At 38.2% G+C, this 23,444-nt stretch overlaps 1 long non-coding RNA gene and 1 pseudogene across 1 annotated transcript in view; one reads left to right on the plus strand and one right to left on the minus strand.

Annotated features, from left to right (window-relative positions):
- Positions 1-2,342: 2,342 nt before the first annotated feature.
- LOC150039284 (uncharacterized) overlaps positions 2,343-23,444 on the plus strand; it is a 41,868-nt gene continuing 20,766 nt past the window's right edge. The window contains exon 1 of the long non-coding RNA XR_016534384.1: positions 2,343-2,509. This is a non-coding gene — a long non-coding RNA (uncharacterized LOC150039284). The remainder of the gene's footprint in view (positions 2,510-23,444) is intronic.
- On the minus strand, positions 14,849-15,777 carry LOC150039285 (large ribosomal subunit protein uL18 pseudogene; annotated as a pseudogene).

Below are 23,444 nucleotides of genomic sequence, written 5' to 3' on the forward strand. Positions count from 1 at the left end.
ATGATCTATGAGCTGAGGAGGACCTGTGACTATAGCCAGCAAATAAAGGAGACACCAAGACATGTGAAAGGGTATCAAGAATTGACTGGATGATTGGGGGATGGTCTATAATTCAGTCCCCTAGACAAAGGTGACAGAAGTATGGTGAAAAAGAAGTATGGCAACATATGGAGCAGCAGGGAAAGTGAGAGTAGAGAGAAAATCATGAATATGCAAAGCCTATAGCACAAATTGATGTAGTATTACGTCAGTCATAAAGTAGAATGGAATCATGTCATGTTCAGGAAAACGGGTGGAATGGGAGATCATTATGTTAAGTGAATTAAACCACATTTTCTTTCTGTATCTTGGATCTAGAAAATAAATACTATGAAACCTGGATGTAGGAGAAAACCATTAGGAAAAATGAAAGAGATCAGAGAGATATTGGAAAAGGGAAATGTGAGGGTGGTAGAAGATTGAATATAATCAGTTCATTTACACATATTTGAAAATTTCATGGTGAAACCCATTATTTTATATGAGTAATAGATGTTAAAAAATGAATGAACATAAAGTAACAGAAAGCAAAGTTACAAGGTATCGTGCAAGTCATTGGCATTAGTTGCTTTGGATTTCTTAATGGAGTATGTCAGTTCCATTTTCAGTCCAGAAACCTGAAGCTCACAGAAGCTGAGAAACTTGATCAAGCTCCTTCAGCGAGTGGCTCTGCATGGGTCTCTGCCCTTGAGATGTGTTTGATTTCTACTATGCTCATTGTCTTCTTGGTGGGAGATTGATATTGAGAAGAGGTCACTGGCTTAGAAGAGGTCCAGGAAGGGTCAGTGATGTACAGTAATAAAGAAGCCCAAGCTGCAGGCTGTGCCTTGCATATTCTCTGGTGAACACAAACTGCTATAAGGAATGTTGTTTCCCTTTGACATGTGGATTATTTATCATTTATGTGATTTCCTGGTCAAATAATTCTAGAAAACACAAGCACTCTTTGTTCTCTACTATCAGGATATGTGTCTAATTTCAGAGCTCTCTTCCTATCCTTCCCCCTGGTTCCAGGTCCATCTCTGGCCAATAGCTCTGCATGGGCTCTACTGGAAGCAGTCACACCTATACTCGACACTGCCTGTCACTATGGATGCCTTCTATGAGCCTGCACAGGTTGGTGGAGTCCTTCTCCATTTTCCTCCCACACCAGACACATTGCTGAGGTAGTGTTTATAGGAACAAGCCTGGCAATTCAGGCTCATTTCCCCTCTTTTCTTTCTGGCTTTTCCCCTTGTCCCTCTGGCATGTTCCATGTACTTTTTAATAAGGTAATAGCACATACAGCGCCTGCCCCAGGCTCATTTTCTTTTGAAAGTGAGGCTAAGACACCCAGACCACAATATTTCTCCTCTGGAGACTCTGTATATATATAAACCTATTAATGATTTTTTGTGGATGCTTCCAGAAACTTCTTTGTAAATCTTGATAGCCTTAAGCTTTATAACTTTAAGACTATTTTTTTCAAAATATAAGATTTCATTAACTAAACTCCCAGGATTATAGTGCTTTGTGGAGCATAGACTAGGGATTGGCTTATGTAGATTGTTTTCAAGGGCAGAAATCAACAAACATTTTCCTGTAAATGGCCAGAGAGTAAATATTTGAGGTTTGGTAGGCAGTAAGATTTCTATAACCACCATTAAACTCTGTCACACTCAGTACAGACATAATGAAGCATGACTGCATCCTGATAAAACTTTACTTACAAAAGCCTTGAAGCCATAGCTTGCTGACCTCTGCTAACAAAGATTTAGGAAACTCAAGGACAGAGGACTCTCGTGGTCTATCAGGGAGAGGCCGCCAAGTTTCAGTGGGGGTGGGGAAATACAAGGAAATTGAAGAAAGAGTTCTCATTGGATGCCTAATATATGTCTCTCATCGTTAGTTTTCAGAATTCTTTAATCTGGTGAGGATAACAAGAATGAAACACAGCCTCTGACTTTACCCCTAGTCGGTTTCAAATGATCAAGGTAGGGCAGGTGTTTAGAATCATCACTTGCATTTCTTCTCCTAGTACACAGACCACAGAAACCTCAGCCTAGGACATCAGGGATTAATGAAATCCTATCATGCCTATGAGTTGTTGATACCGATTTCATGACTCTGCCATCATGGGCATGCCTTTTTGTCAATGTAATACATCCTGGGGAGCTCCATGGTGCCAGACCAGATGGGAAAGGAGAGAAAGTATCTCTTGTCATCCCCCACTGGGGTCACAAATGTCTATAAACTTGCTTAATGCACAACTTCAAGTGTGCCCAGCAGGTCTGAACTCTTGCCATTTCTCTTTCCATAGCTGACAAAAACAGGAATACATCATTTGGGTGATTCTGGCTGAGATATATGAGGATGAGAGAGGAGGAAGATATCAGGGGAGAAGAATTCACAGCCAGCAAGCACCTGCTGATGTCAGAAAGCCCCTTGGCAGGCATTTTAATTTATATCCCACATTAACCTAAATCGTTGAGTAAGTACTATTACATTTACTTTTCTAAAGAACCAGAGAATATGTGTATTTTGCCTAAAGTTAGACAACTAGCACAGGAGGTATCCAGAAGCAAAATCTCAGATACATAACATTAAATCCTGATCAGTTCTTTCTATTCTATCCCAAGATACCTTCCTCTACTTGGAAAAGCTGCAAATAGAATCCTGTGGCATTACAGTCTCTTCCATGGGGCAGGATTCGGGGGGAACAGCACAACTCGCTGACACCAAGCGTAGACACATGCAGAAATTTAATTGTGAAACCAAGTCTCCTTTCAGTGGTTATACTAGGACACTGAAGAAGCTATCATCTCACTTAGTATGCCTAAGTGCTTGGGGTTCTAATACTCCTTGTTCCCATACATCCACTGGAAGAACTAAAGATTTAATACAGTTCGGAAGTGCTTGGATTAAGTAACTGGGCAGAAGTCCTGTGAATTACCTAGAATCTTTGAACATCCATTGTAGGTAGCCAGTAAGTTGCAATTCGCCATTACAAGATGGCACCAGCTTCCGCCGCTTGGTTTGTTACTTTTAGCTTGTTGATCTGTTACAATGTTCACGTGCTTCCTGCGTGATCGGAAGTCTGCCTGCCGCCATGTTGGAGCCTGCCTATGTTGTGTATGTGTCAGACTGTGATTGGCTTAGTTGTTTAAGGAGGTTAATCTGATTGGTTAAGAGAGCTTTACGAGGCCGGAAGGGGAGGAGGACGGAAGGGGAGGAGGACGGAAGGGGAGGAGAACAGATAGAGAGGAGAACGGAGAGAGAACCGCGGGTGAACGGCCAGAGAAGAGTAAGCTCGCTGAATAAACGTGGCTTGAGAAGAAGTTGCTGCTGTTGCGTCTTCCTTACCGGTGGAAGGGGACGCGACAATCCATTAATGACAGAACCAAAATAGGGGTGTGTCAAACTCAGTTCTTATTTGTTTCTTTTGGACCCATGCTCCTTCACTATGGTAGTTGAGCTGGCTTATATGCTTTATGCAACTCGTCTGTAGACCTCTGAACCAATGATAGCCTCAGAGAGGGATCTGTAGAAGACCAGTCAGCAATGCTACGAAATCCAAGGAACCAATTTTCAAAGAAATGCTTATGAGCGCTGTTTCCCTCATATACCATTCTGGGTCATTTGCATGATTTATTTTTAAATCAATTACATTCTTTTATGTCTTGTAGTCAAGGTAAAGGTGGACCATGTACAAAAATGGAAACCATGTATAGGGTGTAATGATAGTTGAATTGTGTTTCTGACAGTGTTGGAGTTGTAGGTATTAGATCCATTCGAACCCACTGTCTTACACTCATTGTGAATTAACCACATGAGAGAATTTTATTGTAATTTATGTTCTTATCTTTGACGATTTGAAATCTCTTTCTGCCTCCCCAAATTGCCTACTAGATAAATTGGAGTAACAGGAAAACTGGGCCAGGACGAGAGGCTGTGGTTGAAGAGGTGATTTCCTCTGCTCTTTGTGATAAACTTCTGTGCTGGAGATGATTGCAGTGGGCCTGCTCACTGCTTATCCAGGACATTTGACAGGATGGGGTGAATATAGGGCACACACTGAGCCTATAAGCCACTGCACATTCCATTAGAGTCAGTGCTGAGGCCCCTGGATGAGGCCTGAGACACCTGTTGCCGGCTCTGCCATACTTTGATGGACATTTTGCTTAGGTTTTAGTCCATGAGTAAATTAATGACTGATGCTTCTGTCTACAATAGGCACTGAATGCTGGCTGTGCTTGACTTGGGATCGTGGTCCTTTTGGGAAATGTCCATAAGTATCCTTGTAAGCGAGGGATAAGAAACTGTGACACGTGTCTGGGTATAATCATGTTTGTTAGTTTATCCCCAGTGAAACAGAGTCAAGAAGACAGATATATATGGAGATTTATAGAATATGGAGGCTGAGAAGTCCCAAGATCTAGTTTCTGCTAACTGGAAACCCAGGAAAACAAATGAAATACTTTTAGTCTGAGGCTGAAGGCTTAAGAATCAAGTGTTGATGGCCAGAGTACATGGATGTCTTAAGCAGAGCAAATGAACCTTCCCTTCTTCCATCAGTTTGTTCTATTCAGATTTGCAACAGGGTGGACAAAGACCCCTCAGATTCCTGAGTGCAGATATTCTTTACCTAATCAACCAACTCAGATGCTACGGTATTCTGGAAACCCTCTCAGATACAAAGGATGTTTTGCCACCTACCTGGGCATCCTTTAATCCAATCAAAGTGGTACATGAAATTAGCCATCACATTATGAGGATCAGTGACTGTCTTAATGAGCAGAGCATCCACAACAACAGGAAGCAGACAGAAATAATAACGGTGGCCAGGCCTCTTTCTGTCTATGGCTCTTTAGGAGAGAGAAGCCTGACATAATCATGAACATCTGGCACATGGGTTTATCTCACTTCAGTGTACATGAATGTCCAATAGGAATGCAGATGAATGTGCAAACAAAATTTGGTCCAGGCATACAATGGAATACTATTCAGCAATAACAGTGAGCGCACAACTGTTCTATGGAACAAAATGGACAAGTCTCAAAGTAATTATTCTTAGTGAAGAAAGTCAGACACAGAAAATGTCAATCAAGCTGCTGTAACAGAAGCAAATATTTTGTTGCCCGAGGATCTATAGGGTTAAGCGAAGGAGTCCTGAAAGGAATTATGAAAGGAAGAGAAGAAACTGAGGGATGTTGAAATGTTGAATGGATTCATAATCTCAATAGTGGCAAAGGCTTTCTGGAAGTAGACATTTGTAAAATATTAGCAAATTGTGTACATTGGAACTGTATAATTTATGATGCAATAATAACTCAACTTCATGCCAAGTGTCAGTGACTCATGACTGTCATTCTAGATACTGAGGAGGGTGAGATCTGAAGATTGTGTTTGAAAGCCAGCCTGCACAGGAAAAGTCCATGAGACTCTTATCTTGAATTAACCATTGAAAAGATGGACGTGTAATTGTGGCTCAGGTGGTGGAGCACCACCCTTGAGCAAGGGTAGGAAAGAAGGGATGAGCCCAGCCCCAAATTCCAGCCCCAGGGCCAGTGAAAAACAAAAACAAAAGCATCCAACTTGAGAGAGAATTTCCCTGGCTTCTAGTCCTTCTATCCAAATAATACTATCCTACTGTTTCTTCCATTCTTTAGCTACCTTCATAAACTATTTCTTTCTTTTTTTTGCCAGTCCTGGGCTTGGGCTCAGGGCCTGAGCGCTGTCCTTGGACTTTCTCAAGGCTAGAACTCTTGAGCCACAGCACCACTCCTGGCTTTTTGCTATATATGTGGTACTGAGGAGTCAAACCTGGGTCTTTGTGCATGCTAGGCAAGCATTTTACCACTAGGCCAAACTCCTGGCCCTTCAAAAACTCATTTTAAGTGCTAGATTCACCTCTGCATTCTAATGGCTGGAGTATAAATATTTGTTAGATGGTAATGGTGAAGGCATAAGCTTTCGTATTGGATATAGTTGTGCCAGTATAAACAGCTCTGCTTCCCATATAGGTACTGAGGCTCAGTACTCAAGTCTTTTGTTTATTTATAAAGTAAGGATCATTTGTGTCTCAGGACCATTGTGGGGGATTGAGCATGGAAATGTCAGTAGTCAACTTGGCAAATTTCTAACCCATCAGCTCTCTTTGCTGCTCTATTCATGCCTTAACTGGAGGTTCATAACCATCAGGTCCTCAGACAAAGCTTGAGGACAAAGCCCAGGACCAGTGCATGAGAGAGAGAGAGAGAGAGAGGGAGAGGGAGAGGGAGAGGGAGAGGGAGAGGGAGAGAGAGACGGAGAGGGAGAGGGAGAGAGAGAGGGAGAGGGAGAGGGAGGGAGGGAGGGAGGAAGGATGGGAGCTGATGCCAAGAAAATGTCCTTGAGGAACAAGAAGCAGGTATTTGGCAGTCACTGAACCTTCCAGTGCCATGGTTTTAGAATCAGGAGAAATAAATTAAAAATATTTTTTATTACCTTTAAAGTAGTTGTACACAGAAGTTACTATCAACAAAGGAGTTTATGAATACAATGCCTCTTGGCTTTGTTACTTATAGACCACCCAACTTTATAGTATTGCTGTTATAACACCCTGAGAAGACTAAGATCTTCAACCTTGAATGACCCCATACCTTCCTGGGAGGTGGGTCATGCTTCTATTAGTGGCTACAGACAAAGAAATCACCTTGCCTGGTATCAAGTCTTGAAAACAAGCTGGGTTCTGGGTAACATGAATATCTTTGGAAGCTGGGGATTGGTAAAGGACAGTGCAGAATGCCTTCTAAGGCTCGAGTTTTGATGAAACTGATGTTTGGTTCTTTCCTTCTAAGTCAGACATGTAGGGATGTTTCCTCATTTCTTCTGGTGAACTTTCAGGAAACCAGGGCATTCAATTCAATATGTTTTCCTATATCTGAGATCAATACATACGAACATACCCCAAATTATATAGGTACTCTATACCAATGAAGGGAAATGCAGGATAAATATGAGCCCCCAAGTTATTTATGGATATTCTAATAAGAAAATTTTCTGAGACTCAGGTAATTACTGAATAACTGTATTAAGGAATAAGGAAGGGAGGCCAAGTTGAGGGGAAAAAACTATATGACTTAATCTTTCAGTTACTCTGTTTATGTGCCCTTATGTCTTAATAACTCCCAGATATTCCTGAGAATTATATTGCTGAATAGAGGAACAGAGGATTTTGTTGGAGATGGTTGAACCCTTTATTATTTCTTTTAATAATATATAAGACTTCTGGTTTCTCCATATTCTAGTCAATATTCAATATTATTATCTAATTAAAAATAATCTTATTCATTTCAGTAGATATGTAATATCTAACAAAATCTTAGTGTGGTTTTAATTTTCATTTCCTTTAATGACTAATAAAAACTTGCAATGGTTATTGGCCATTCACATATATTCTGACACTAAATATGAAAGACTTTAAAATAATTTAAAATGAATTTCCTATTATTAAAAACTATCTACATATCTGTATTGCTTTGATCTAAGCTGTTTATCAACCATACATCGTGCAATATTTTTTCTCAGTGTGTCAGTTTCCTATTCTTTATTGGTGTTTTTCTTTTCTGATGAATAGGAACTTTAAATCCAACCTAGTATAATTTATTAAAAATTTCCTTCCTAGTTAATTTTATTCTGGTTCTTGTCTAGGAAATCATTGCCATTTCTCATGCTGCAGAGATATTCTGTAAAGCTTTCTTCCTGAAACTATAGCTTTAGATTTTACATTCAGATTTTTGGTACAATTTAAAGTAATTTAGTATAAGGTGTGAGGTAGAGGTTAGGATTTATTTTCTTTCAATGGATATCCACTGTACCACAACCATGAGTTGGAAAGGGTTTCCTCTCTTTTCTGCAATTATTTAATGCTTTTACTTAGACATTAATTGAGGGCATTGGTGTGTTCTGGGGCTCTACTTTGTTGCATTCCTGTATTTGCCTTTCATTTTGATCCCATACTGTTATTTTATAGCTTTTTTATAGCTCTTGATATTCAATGTCCAAAGTTTTCTAACTTTGTTCTTAATTTTCACATTAAAATACTTTTTTTAGGCTATGATAGACATAGATGCATGGTGTGCAGATCCTCCTTAAAAAATGTAAGGAGGATGGCTAGTGGGTATCCTCCAGCTATTAGCTACTGTCCAGTCTACTTCAGCTTCTGAACTGGGGTCATGCTTTTCTCAAGACAGCCACAGTTAATAAATAAAGAAGGCAGAGGTAGCAGAGGTCACATTACTCTTGCTGAAGGCCTAAGCAAAGCAATTATACAATGGCATAGAAGGAGTTCTACTCAACATGAGCCTCCTCTTCTACATTTTTCCTCTGGTGTTTCCTACCATGCTAGAAGGGCTTTCACTCTTTGACACTTCTACCTGACTGTTCTAGCTTGATCTGCCTTCCTCTTTTTTTCTTCCCACAAGAGTTATTACCCAATACATCTTTGAATTTCCACCTCTAGCTCAGCGAGTCTCTGTGTTCTCACTGGCTTTGTCCTTAAGGAGCAAGCAGTTACAGCAGGGATTTGTGACTGGGTCCACAGGGACCCACTGGGTCCACTGGGTGATTAGGGTGGCACCTGTACAGATTAACACTTGGGGTGTCCCAGCTGTTAAAGTGAAATGCAGCAACTGTTCTGGGATAGGACTATTCACAGATCAGCACTCTAATTCAGGCCTTGGAATATGCAGATGCCATCATCAGAATCAGGATAATGAAACTGAATATTGGTGACTAAATTTCTTGGACATCCTACCAACAGATAATGCAAAGCTGAGAGGAATTAACAAGGAATGGAATATTAACAGTTAGAAAATATAGTCCTTTTGGTAGTTTACAATACACTGTCATCTCATGAAATGAGCAATATACTACATTATTGCTCTTCTCTTTTGTTGTCCTCTTGTTAATCTCATGTTGCTACTGTATCTGACTTTGTTACCTAGCATATTATATATACGTGTATTTGTTTATTTGAAATAGGGAAGGGAAGGGGGGGAAACAAGATGATTGGGTGGGGGTGGAAGAGGAAAATGGGGACAAAAACATGAGAAGGGGTTTCAATGTGTGAGAAGTAGCTGGTGTGAGAAGTAACTATAACTCCTCTATACATTACAATTTAAAAAATGAAAATAATAAAGAACATATATAAGATATAACAGAGCACCCTCATTTCAAAGGTGGTTGAGGGATCAATGGGAGTGGATCATTTTTAATTCCAACATCAAAGTCTCAATTTAAAGTCTCTGACCCATAACAAGGGCTAATATGTGTGGATGCTACTGTAAGATTGGATTCCTCATATTCTATTCATTATCTTTAAGTAGTTGCATAAAGGGGATTTAATTCAACATGCCAGCTAAAGCATCCTGTTCAGTGTTACCCCTTTCATTATTTTCCCCCAGCTATCCTAATCCTACTCATTACCCTGGTTACATTTTACCTGTGTATATAGAGCATTGTATTGTGACTGTAAGGATTCATCATATTTCTATAAATATCCCAGTGTCTCCCATTGATAGCGTCCACCTCCCAACCCAATGTGGGATGTGATGTAGGGATCTTTCCTTACAAGGGAAAGTTATTTGCAGGAACAGATCCCAAAGCACCTACACTTAAGGAATTATATGAACTTGGTGGAAATACCCATGGGACTAATTTCTGCTTGTGCTTAGTGAAAGGGACTACAGTAAAAAAAAAATAGCAAGCAATTTAACCTCTTGGGAGTGAAAATGGGAATTGGGGCAAATTCCTGTTAAGAGAACTCTTAAAAGTCTTGGGAACATAAAGTATCCTGTAGCAGAAGCTGTTGACAATGCCTAAATTTCTGTGTCAGATGGTTCAGAGAAGGGTTAAAGGGATCCAGAAAGTGGACATACTTGAATGTCTTTGAAGGTGAAAGACCACCAACGCATTATGTTCTGTGAGGCCTTCAGGGAACTCATGTGCTAAAGGCACCAGGGATGTGCTAGTGAAAGGAACCTAGCATCACTCAGTGCTCCAAACACAGCTGTCCTATTCCAGTCAGGGGTGGCTTTCACAGAGCCCAGCCCCAAATAGCCATAGGGATTATCTCATTTCCTCTTCTCATAAAGCAGCAGAGCCTAGGAGGTGGTGATTAGCTATGAGAGCAGGTGTGGGGGCTGAGAGAGAGCTGTAATTCACATTATAGTTGGCAAGATCTCACCTGCAGAAATCTGTGCACATGGCACCTCTTTGCAAAAACAGTTTGATAGGCTAGGAGGACCGCTGCTTTGACTGTATAGTCATGTCAAAAATTGAGAAAGCAGGAGATGAATGGTAGTTGTCACACTGAAGAACCCACAACTTTTCTTTTCAGGATCTGGAGTAGTTTTCATATCTGAGATCTCACCATTGAAGCACTGAAAGTGGAGCTGTAGCTCAAATGGTAGAGCGGCAGCCTCCAGCTAAAGAATTAGAAGACATAACCCAGGCCCTGAGTTCAAGCTTCACTACTGGCACTCAAACCCAAACCCCCCAAAACCCCCAAACACACACACACACAAAACATTGTAAAAGCAACTTTATTCATTCTGTGCATTTCCAAAAGTCTATCATTTGGATAATGAGAATAAAATAATATTTCGAAGAATCAATTTTAAAAGTACTCTAAGGAGATAAAATATGGTAACTTCCTAATCAATTTGATCCAAATAAGGAGAAAAAAACAATAAACTTAGACATGGAAAAGGGAATATTGCAATAAATATTTATACAATATCCAGGGGATTCTGAGGGAATAATTTCAAAACTTGTAATTAAATATACTTGAAAACCTAGAAGAACTTCATGAAGATGCACTTGATCTACCAAAATTAGAAACTAGGGAATATAAACCACTTACAAAGATCCATAATAGAAGGGTTACATGATATTTGCCAGATAGATGGTGCATTAATTAATCCTTCTATTAATTACAATAAAAATATATGAAAAAAAGATCCATAATAAACAGTGTGTTTGAAGTAGTCATAAGGAGTCTTTTAACAAAGAAAAGCCAAGACCAGATAGATCCATAGCTGAAGCTCAGCAGACCTTTAAAGTGGAACTAATACTAGTATTCATAAAATAGACAGGGATAAAGTTTCTAAATGAACCTTATAAATCTACTATACTCTCCTTCCAAAACTGGATAAGAATGCAACAACATACAAAAGCTCTGCAGTTTAATGCAGTCCCACTTATCCAGCCTTTCTGATTTGTTGTGATTCTTGGTCCTTATTAAGAAAGTTTCAACCTGTGCCAAGGAGGTCTAGTGTATCTCCTATTCCTTCTTGTAAAGTTTTCAGTGTGTCAGCTTTTACCTCCAGGTCTTTGATGCATTTGGAGTTAATTCTAGTGCAGGGTGACAAAGAAGGATCCAACTTTAGTTTTCTGCAGGTGCTTAACCAGTTCTGCCAGCACCACTTGTTGAAGAGGCTGTCTTTCTTCCATTCTATTTTTTTGGCTCCCTTGTCAAAGATTAGGTGGCCATAGGTCCGTGGTTTAATATCTGGGTCCTCAGTTCTATTTCATTGGACTTTAGGCCTGTTCTTGTGCCAGTACCAAGATGTTTTGATGATTATAGCTCTGTAATAGAGTCTAAAGTTTGGAATTGAAATTCCTCCTGTGCTGTTCTTTCTGCTAAGAAGTGTTTTGCTATACGGGGTCTTTTATTATTCCATATGAAATTTTGGATTGCCTCTTCTATTTCTTTAAAGAATGACATTAGGATATTGATGGGTATTGCGTTGAATTTGTAGATAGCCCTTGGCAAGATTGTCGTTTTCGCGATGTTGATTCTTCCAATCCAGGAGCATGGGAGGTTTTTCCATTTCCTCCGTTCTGCTTTAATTTCCTTTTTCAGGGTTTTAAAGTTTTCATCAAAAAGGTCCTTTACATTCTTGTTAAGGTAATTCCTAAGTACTTTATTTTCATTGAAGCTATTGCAAAAGGAGTTGCTTTCCTGATTGTTGCCTCATTCCTCTCATTGTTGGCGTAGAGGAAGGCGATTGATTTTTTTAAGGTTAATTTTATACCCTGCTAACCTTCCAAAGTTTTGAACCAGCTCAAGGAGCTTGGGAGTGGAGTCTATAGGATTCTTTAAATACAGAATCATGTCATCTGCAAAGAGGGAAAGGACATAGCTAGTAAATTAATTAGGAAGCCTACAGAATGGAAGAAGATCTTCACCGACCACACAATGGATAAAGGCCTCTTACCTAAAATATATCAACAGCTCAAAAACTAATCTCCAAAGAAACAACCATCCCATTAAAAGATGGGCCAAAGACTTAAAGAGAGTCTTCTCTGAAGAAGAAACAAAAATGGCCTATAGACACATGAAGAAATGCTCAACGTCTCTGGTCATAAAAGAAATGCAAACCAAAACAGCTCTAAGATTCCACCTCACTCCAGTTAGAATGGCCAGGATCAAGAAAACTAATAACAACAGATGTTGGAGGGGATGTGGCCAGGATCACTACTACACTGCTGGTAGGAGTGCAAACTTGTTCAACTACTATGGAAAGCAGTAAGACTAAATATAGAGCTCTCCTATGACCCAGCAATTCCACTACTAGGCATTTACCCAATTGTCCAGAAACAAGGTCAGACTAAATCCACTAGCACAACGATGTTTCATTGTAGCACTATTTACCATAGCAAAGATATGGAACCAACCCAGATGTCCCTCAGTTGATGAGTAGATCAACAAGATGTGGTATTTGTACACAATGGAATTCTATGCTGCTGTCAGAAAGAATGACATCACCCCATTTGTTAGGGAATGGAAAGACTTAGAAAAAATCATATTAAGTGAAGTAAGCCAGACTCAAAGGAACTTAGGTTCAATGGTTTCCCTCATTTGTCATAATCAGTAGAAACCTTGGGCTCTCCTAGCAGAGATTTGAATAGAGCAAAACCTAGATACATAAGGCCATATAGTAGGACACTAAATGAAAGGACCCCTATGATATAGAAACAAAAGTCATATAATGAGTGATTGTTGTCCTTAAGGTACTGTTATCTCTCATCTCTTTTGCTATCCCTTGATTATCTCATATTGTTACAGTATCTTACTTTGTTATCTGATATGTTGGATGTATTTGTATTTGGTTATTTGAAATTGGATAGGGAAGGGGGGGAAAACAAGATGAGGGGTGGGGGTGGGGGGGATGGAAATGGGGACCAAGACATGAGAAAGGGTATCAATGTATGTGAATTAATGTACCTTCTATCTGGCAAATATAATGTAACCCTTCTATTAATTACCATAAAATATATGGAAAAAAAGAATGGAACAACAACAGAGAGGGGGAAAGGGAGGGGGGAGAGAGGGAGAGGAAGAGAGAAAGGGAGAAGGAGAGGGGCAGGGAGAGGGAGAGGGAGAGCGAGAAGGAGAGGGAGAGCGAGAAGGAGAGAGAAAACCTATTTGATGAACACTGATGAAATTTTCTCAGTAAAATTCAAACTGAATTTATCATGTAAAGATCAAACACCATGGTCAAATTGGTTTTATTTCACAGATGCATGCATTCTTTAACATATGTAAATCAATGAACATAATTCAGCACTTAAGTAGAATCAAGGACAAAAATCTTTTGATAATCTCAATCAATAATCTCAGATGCAGGAAAAGCTTTTGACAAAATGCAACTTTTATGACAAAATATTTGAATTAATTATATAGAAGACAAATTTAACTAATAGGTTTGTTCAGCTAAAATTTCCCTAATTAAAATCAAGCATTTTAGTGAAAACTCCTATTTGTTTGATAAATGTATGTATATTCATGACACCACTAATAAAAAATCAAGGTATAGAACATTTCTGTTGCCTGGGACAACAATTATCTTATCCCTATACCCCATCTCCTGAGAATCACTTGATTTTTGTCTTTGTACTGTTGACTTTAGAATGTCACAATTGGAATCAAACAATATGCAATCTTTTGAGGCTGGCTTTTTAAAAATCATTTTGTACAATGCATGAGCAATTCAGCTATGGCGTATTTATTACTATTTTAAAATTATGATTGGGATGTTTTCTTTCATGGTAAAGTGAAACACATTTCATGTATTTGCCTGCTGAAGGACTTTATATGTTGCCTTTGTGATTATGAATTAAGCCACTGTAATATTTATTACCAGTTTTTCTGTGAACATGCTTTTATTTCTCTTAGATAAATACTTAGGAGTTGAATTGCAAGGTGGTATATAAAAGACATGTTTCGCCTCAGGAGAAATACTTAAAACATTTTCCAGAGTGGCTATTCCATTTCTTTTCTGAATTCTCAATAGCAGTACATGTGTGTTCTAGTGGCTTTATACTTTTCTGCATATGGTGCTCTCAATTGTTTATTTGCCGGTCCTGGGGCTTGAACTCAGGGCCTGAGAACTGTCCTTGGGCTTTCTCAAGACTAGGGTTCCACCATATGAGCTACAGCACCACTTTTCAGCTTTTCTATGTATGTGGTACCAAGGAATTGAACCCAGGTCTTTGTGCATGCTAGGTAAGCACTCTAATCCTAGGCCAAACTCCCCGCCAGAGGTATTTTTTTCCTATATTCATTTCCATCTGTTTTTCATCTTTGGTGAGGTGTTCAGATCTTTCATCCATGTTGAGAATGGAGATTTATTTTGTTTACTGTTGAATTTTAAGAATATTTTATGTAATTATATAGGTACAAAACGTATTTTAAAAATATTTCCACATGTGTTTTGCAGGTATTGTTTTCCTGGTCTTAGCTTGCCTTTTAATTCGTAACAGTTTTTTTTTTTTGCTTGTCAATAAGTTTATTGTCTTTTTGAAAAAAAATCTTCATAGAAAATCACTTGGTTTAACTTTCAGCAGCCCACTCCTGAGCTCTGAGGAAGCTTGCCTTCTTCTGAGCTACCCCATCTTTCTTCTGAGCAAGGGACATCTTGGGATGGTTCCACCTCTTCTTCTTCACTTCTCTCTTGGGGTTCTTCACATAGACTGGGTTCTCTCTTATAGCAGCATGAGCCTTCTTGTACATCTCCTCCATCATGTCTGGAGTTACATTGTTCTTTATGTACTGGGAGAACTGCTTCTTGTACGAATCTTCATCCTCTTCCATTAGGTAACGCATATAATCTGCAACATTCTGACCCATGATGTGCTTCTGATGTACTTCTGCATTGAACTCCTTGCTCTCAGAATCATAGCCAGGGACAAGCCTCCATCCACAGCTCCCTTCAGGGCACCAAAGACTTTATTGCCAGGGGTAGTTCTGGCAAGGCCTGCATCCAAATAGCAGGTGAAGGCACCAGGTTTTCCAGCAATGCTCTCCACGTTGTATTCATCACCAGTCACCTCCACTTGGCCTTCGTAGATCCTGTCCATCCCAAACCTGTTGAGAAGCCTGCGGGCCAGCAGCAGGCCAGTGCAATAAGTAGCCACATAATTGGTGAGGCCTACTTTCACACCGTACTTGGGTAGTTAGTGCACATATGCTGCACACACGATCATGTCTCCTATGCGTGCGTAAGCAATCTGACAAATAGTATCTCTGTTGGTTACACGAACTCTCATCCTGTATTTGGGTGTGTTGTACTTATTTTTGTCTTGGATCACCAAGCGTTTCCGAGCATAGTAGTCAGTTTTGCCCTCTCGACGTCTTCTAAATTTCACTTGGTATCTCTTAAAGTAGGCCTTATTCTTGACAACTTTAACAAACCCCATCCTGCAGATTAGAGATCCCCAGTTTTTTTTTTGTAAAGTAAAATTGCTTAAAATTTGATGACAGGAGTTGTATTAGAAATTGAATCAGGGCCTGGATCTTGTTAGGCAAGTATTTGAACATGAGCCACATTCCACACTCTGAATTGCTCAATTTTAATTAATTTGACTTATCTTTTTTTTTTTCATGGATAATGGTTTTGGTGGCCTACCAAAAACTCATGGCCAGATCAAAAGTCACCTAAGGGTTGGTTGGGGTTGAGATAACAGGGGGAGGAAAGATGGAAGAAGTAATAGTGATCAGATGCTTGATGTTTGTAAACTGATTTTCTGAATTGGAATGTCTCATTTCAGCTACTTAAAGTAAGAAAACAAATAAAATAAATTTAAAAGATTAAGTCACCTAGATTTCTTCCTATTTTATCTCCTGGAATCTTTATAGTTTTCTATTATACATTTAGGGCTGTGGTCCATTCTGAGTAACTTTCTGTAAAAAAGTTTATCATCTAAATTTATAAAAAATATTTTTTGTCTTTCTGTATCCAATGTTTCTACCATCATTTGTTAAAGATCAGCATGTGTGTGCTTTTGTTCATATATGTTTGTGTGTGTGTGTGTGTGTGTGTGTCACACACCACACATATATACATGTGTTTCAGGTCTGCTTGGTCTATTAATCTGTTTGTTATTCTCGTGATAGCATATTGTCTCTCTTTCCTTTTTGGTGCCAATATTCAGGTTTCTTGATTTCTACCTATAGTATATATTATTGCTTTTCTTCAGCTTGCTTTACAGTTGTATTATTTTTGTCCTCTAATCTTTTAACATGAAATCTTGACTTACTGATATTAGTTCTTTTTAAAAATATTTTTACCCAATAATATAAATTTCCCCATAAGTACTGTTCTTGCTGCTTACACACATTTTGACATGTCATATATTTTTATATTTGTTTAGTTCTAAATCCTTTAGATTTCTCTTAGGGTTTCTCCTGTGAACATGAGTTATTTAGAAGTTTAATGGTGAATTGCCATATACTTGGGATATTCCAACTTTCTATTATTGACTTCTTGTTTAATTCCATTACGATCTCAAAGCATATTTCATGTGATTTCTAATATTGTCTATTTGTTGCTTTAGTCTTATAGTTATGAATGTGGTTAGTCTTGGGGATTGTTCCATTTTAAATGTAAGAAGAATGTGTGTTTGACTGCTATTGTATACAGCATTCTGTGTCAATTACATCCAGCAGAACAACAGTCTTACTGATTTTATATCCACTGGTGTATTAATTAATGGTAGAGGTATGTATGTTGAAGTCTATGACTGTAACTCTAGATTGAATTATTTCTCCATGGAGTTCTAACATTTGTCATATGCATTTTGGCCTGGGGTTTATTTCTTGACTTACCAATGCTGTCTTGATAGGTAATTTACAATAAGTCTCAAAATCAGATAGTATTATTAACTGATTTTATCCTTTTTTAAAAAAAAATAATTGACCTGTTATAGCCTGTTGTGATGGTTCTGTTTCTCAGTTTGGAATCAAATTGCTGTTTGACCTCCTTGCCTACCACCAAAAAAACTCATGCTGGGATTTTAAAATTGGTTTCATTAATATATATATATATATATATATGGAAAGATGTATGAATTTGTGGTCTTTCTTGTATAGAGGCTGTGTGCTATGGGGTTGGAGGCCTGGCTTGGTTGGTAGAGCGCTAGCCAATGCGTGAAAGCAGTAGCTACCGTGTGCAAGTCATGATCTCAGACCAAAAAAAAAATCCCATTCTGTGGTAATCCTCTCTGTATCTTTCCAGTTTTGAGTATATGTACAGTCATATGTGAGTATGTGATGGAATTTTTAACAGAATTACTTTAAATCACTGGAACAGTTTTGTATTTTTCTTTTTACTGTCGAGGTGTTATACAGAGGTTATTACAGTTACTTAGGTAGGTAATGAATACATTTCTTTTTCAACGGTGTCACCTTCACCCCTTGTTTTCTCCTAGTTTTTCTCTCTCAGTCCCCTTTCCCATGAAACAGTTTGTTCTGTGACTGTTCATGTGCTAAGATTTGTTTGTTCATTCCATTGTTCTATGGAAATGTTTAGAAAATTGTTCAACTTCCAATCTAACACACAATATTTTCTTCTACATTCTCATATTTCTAACATTTCTGAGCCACATTTTATAATGTTCACCCTACATATGTTGCACTTGCCTTCTTTGATTTATATTTAATATGTATGTTTTCATAATTCTTACTTGTTTATGGTTAGTCTGTGCATTTACTGCACCAAGGAACCAGAGGCTTGCAAAGTGTTTGGACCTTGCTGCAGCAAGTGTAGTTTAGTCCCCAGGGTAACAGAGAGGCTTGCTGTTGTAGTCAAGCAAGCGAAAATCTGCAGTCACTGGGGAAGCAGGATGTGAGAAACAGGAAGCAATCCTCTTGAGTGCAGGTGTCTTGTGGGAGATAAACAACCATCACATTGATGTAACATGGAAGTGGGAAATTTTCAGGGCACAAATGAGTTATTTTGGATCTTCAGAGGAAGCTAGCTCCTCAGAAACAGATTGGGGATACTGATGGGTCATGTTGGAATGGGTTGAGGCCGGTAGACATTGGCACCAATAAGATCTTGATGTAGAAAACCTAAAGAGAGGGAGATTTTGTGTCAAGAAGAGAGCAAAGATAGGATCTGGTGGCTCACACCTGTCATTCTGGCTAATTCAGGAGGTTGAGATCATCAAGGTTTGAAGCCATCCAGGGCAGGGAGATTTGTTAGGAGTCATTTCCAATGAGCCACCCAAAAAAAAAGCCAGAAGTGGATCTGTGGCTCCAGTGGTAGAGCACTATCCTTGAGCTCAAAATCGCTGAGACAGTGCCCAGGCTCTGAGTTCAAATCGCAGAACGCTCTCCACCTCTCTGTCTCTGTCTCTGTCTCTCTGTCTCCCTGTCTCTCCCTCTCTCTGTCTCTGTCTCTGTCTGTCTCTCTCTCTCTCTCTCTCTCTGTCTCTGTCTCTCTGTCTCTCTCTCTCTCTCTCTCACACACACACACACATACACACACACACACAGTAGAAATGTTATTACAAGAAGCTGCATAGTTGATGAATGTTCGCATATTCTGGGCCTGCAGCTGGGTCAGAGTTCCATGGATTCCCCGCATTCACATGTCCCTTACCCATTCTTTTGCCTTCTCCTGTGTATATGCTAAACCATCAGGAGAGTCCTTGCCTCCTGTAAAGTCTATCTCATGACCTCCACTAGAAGCTTATCTCATTGATTTCCTGAAAGAGAAGGTGCTTCAAAGAAATATTTCCATTACTGCAGAACACATACTGATGGGTAAATGTGGAGGAAAAGTGGAATAAATTAATAATCGACACAGATCTTTTCTATGATAATCATTTAACACATTTATCTCCAACTACTGCAGCTCACACGTTTGAGTCTGCTATGCTTTCATTTTCATTCCAATTATGTATTTCCTGATTTCCCTTATGACTTGATATTTGACACTTGGGCTAGGTAAAACTGTTTGGAACTATCTCCATGTCTGAATATTTTTCAGCTATCATTCTATAATTGATTTCCTGTTTGATCTTATAAGGGAGCACACTTTCTATAATATTAATTATTTTAAAATTGTTGAAGCGTGTTTTATGGCCTTCAATAGAGTTTATTATGGGGAGCACTGAAAAAGAAATGTGTATGCAGCAGTTACTGTAAAAGTGCTTTCTAAATGTCAGGTGGGTGAAGTCAATTGGCAATGTTTTCACATTTTCTGTATAATTTCCAGTCTTGTTCTGCCAATTAAGAAAAGATTTCAATGTTTCCTACTACAGTTGTGGATTTTCTCATTTAACTTTAGTTGTATTAGGCCATCCTCCCTTCTTTTTTTTCATCCTTTTCTTCATTTCTTCCTTCCCTCCCTTTCTTACATGATTTTTGTAGAATTGGGAATTGAATATAGGACCTTGCACTTGGTAGGGAAATACCCTACCAGTGAGCTACATCCTCTGCCTTTATATTTTGAGACAAAGTCTAACTACTAGTCTAGCTTGGCTGCATATCCCCCGTGCTCCTGCTTCTACCTTTCATACCACCACTACACTCTACTTCATTTTTGATATTTTGATGTTGTTTTCCGTTGACACATATTTAGGACTGATTTGATCTCTTTTGAGTTGGTCCCTTTAGCTTTAGGAAATGTCAAACATTATTTCCAGTAATCTTCCTTTTTTCCTTCTTCTGAAGTCTACTCTGATAGCAGTATAGATTATCCAGATTACATTCCATTGTTACCTTCATAGAAATATAGTCAGTTAATACACTCAAGAAGTGAGCTGAGTTGTTTCTTACCTTCACTGAGGTACTACTCTTAAATTTCAGTTTTATTTCTTGGTGCACAGAGTGCAGGCTGTGTTACAGGGGAATCTTTGTCATTGTTCATGCTCTGCCTTTAGTATAAGCTCTCTGTGCACCTGAACACAAATATGCTAGTGAATTTTTTGGGGGTGGGGAGGGAGTGTTCAGGTTTGAACTTAGGGCCCCACCTTTGCTACCATTTGAACCATGCCTCCAATCTTTTTTTGGACTTTCATTATTGTTTGGCTAGAATTGCATGCTTTTGTCCAGGTAGCCTTCCTTGTAGTTGGGATTACAGATATATGTTACCTTGTTCAACTCATTGATTAACTCATTTGGCTGACCTCAAACTGGGTTCCTCTGTTTCTCTAGTAGAAAATATTATAAGAATGATTACACTGAATTTCTCCATGTATTTGTTGATTTTTATAAAAATTCATTTTACTATTATTGACAGGAGAGTTTTATAATTTCCACTGATCATAGTAAATTTGCTGATTTTTGTTGATATTTATATGCCCTGTATTTTTGGAGTTCTATTGTTAGATTCATATATATTTTGGAACCTTATGTCTTCATGCTGGATATATGCTTAATACGTTGCATAAAATTTCTATTTCTTATAAGTTTTTTCCTCACCATTACATTTTCTTTAGTAAGAGCCTTGGGTATTATTTTCTGTCCTTTTGGTTTTAAGCTTCCTGAAGAATTAAATTTGAGCCAAGTCTCACACACAGCAAGCATATAATTGTGTTATGTTTCATTATGCATTCTTAAAATCTGTGTCTTTTACTTTGGTGTGCTCAAACTATTTATATTTAATGTATTTATACATGTGGAAAGTTTACCACTGTACATTCTATTCAGTTTTATTCCTTCTGGTTTCTTCATTCTTCCCTCATTTCTTGCTCTGTTTTGTGTTGCTTCAAATATCTGTTTAGTACAGTACTTTAATATAACCACAGAGTTTTTAGTTTACAACAGCTTTTTGAATAGCTACTCTGGGGAATTCTATAACTTTATCACAATCTAGTGAGTATCAGCAATTTTATCAACTTTAAATGGAATGTAGAAATTTTCCCACATGCACAATTCCTTCACCTCTCCCGTGATGTCACACATCACCATATATATTCGCAGAAAACGTGAGGAGAAAATGTCATTATTTTAACTTTTAACAGCAAAACAAGTGTTAAGAATCTCTTGAGGAAAAAGTCTTATATTGATCTGAAAAACATTTTGTGTGTTTTTTTTCTCCTTCATTGTACATGTTTCAATTTTCTTTTCAGTATTGTTTCACTTAATATTATCTTTTCTAAGTCTTTCCATTTCCTAACAAATGGGGCGATGTCATTCTTTCTGACAGCAGCATAGAATTCCATTGTGTATAAATACCACATCTTATTGATCCACTCATCAACTGAGGGACATCTAGGTTGGTTCCATATCTTTGATATGGTAAATAGTGCTGCAATGAACATTGTTGTGCTAGTGGCTTTAGTATGTCCTTGTTTCTGGATGATTGGGTAAATGCCAAGTAGTGGAATTGCTGGGTCATAGGGGAGCACTATGTTTAGTCTTTTGAGGAACTGCCATACTGCTTTCCATAGTGGTTGAACGAGTTTGCACTCCCACCAACAGTGTAGTAGTGATCCCTCCTGGCCACATCCCCTTCAGCATCTGTTGTTATTAGTTTTCCTGATCCTGGCGTGAGTAGAATATAACTGGAGTGAGGTGGAATCTTAAAGTTGTTTTGATTTGCATTTCCTTTATGACCAGAGATGTTGAGCATTTCTTCATGTGTCTATAGGCCATTTTTGTTTCTTCTTCAGAGAAGATTCCCTTTAAGTCTTTGGCCCATCTTTTAATATGATGGTTGTTTCTTTGGAGATTAGTTTTGGATTGCTTCAATTTTTTGAGCTGTTGATATATTTTAGATATGAGGCCTTTGTCTGTTGTATGGTTGGTGAAGATCTTCTCCCACTCCATATGCTTCCTAATTAGTTTACTAGCTATGTCCTTTGCCATACGAAAGCTCTGCAGTTTAATGCAGTCCCACTTATCCAGCCTTTCTCTGATTTGTTGTGATTCTTGGTCCTTATTAAGAAAGTTTCGACCTGTACCAAGGAGGTCTATTGTATCATATTTTGATTTCTTTTATTAAATGAGAAGCTTTTAGCCCTTAATTCTTTTTGTTGTTGTTGTATCTTCTTTTTCTTTTTTTCATATATTATTGTTGTAATTAATAGAAGGGTTACATTATATTCACCAGATAGAAAGAGTGTATTACTTCACATACATTGATTCCCTTTCTCATGTTTTGGTCCCCATTTCCCTCCCCTAACCCCCACCCCTCATCTTGTTTTCCCCCCTTCCCTATCCAATTTCAAATAAGCAAATATGTATATACATATATAATATAACAGATAACAAGGTGAAATACTGTAACAATATGAGATAACCAAGGGACAGCAAAAGAGATGAGAGATAAGATAGTACATTAAGGACAACAATCACTCATTATATGCCTTTTGCTTCTATATCCTGGAGGTCCTTTCATTTATCGTCATACTATATGGCCTTATGCATCTAGGTTTTGTTCTGTTGTAAATCACTGCTAGTAGAGCCCCAGGTTTCTACTGATTATAACAAATGAGAGAAACCCTTGAGCCTATGATCCTTTGAATCTTAGCCCTTAATTGTTTAAGCTTATTTATCTAAGTCTACAATCTTGTCTCCCCTCCATTGACAGGTTACCACACTAATTAGTATTCTGTCACCTAGTTTCTGATTATTTTTTCAACTTTTTTCTCCTTTTAAGAGTAAATATTTTTCTTTTTAACAAATTGCAATCGAGATCCTAGGCTGTCCTCTGTTATCTTCATCCTGGTATGAAGACCAATGAATGTAGTTATTTTACTTTGTAATGTTCATATTTCCATTCAATTCTTCTTTCTCTTCTATTTCTTATGACTTCCTGTTTTTGTTTCCTGAGTGTTAGTAATTGCCTGGTGAAATATTTTTTATAGTGGTTGCTTTAAATTCCTTGTCAGACAATTTTAACATTTTTTAAGAATAATTTCTCATTAGCATCTTTTGATTTCCCATTATCTGAACTGATGTTTCTCTAGCTCTTTGAATACTGAGTAAATTCAAATTTTATCCTGGCAATGTTGACTATTATGTTATGAGGCTTTGACATTCAGTAATCCTATGGAGAATGCTTTGTTTGCTATAAAGCAGGTAATTAAGTAATTTAGATTTAAGCTGAACTTACCACTCTATTTTCCATGGAATGTTCCACAGT

This window comes from Megascapheus bottae, unplaced genomic scaffold, assembly GCF_031878675.1.
Source record: "Megascapheus bottae isolate mThoBot1 unplaced genomic scaffold, mThoBot2.hap1 HAP1_SCAFFOLD_40, whole genome shotgun sequence".
Lineage (NCBI taxonomy): Eukaryota > Metazoa > Chordata > Mammalia > Rodentia > Geomyidae > Megascapheus > Megascapheus bottae.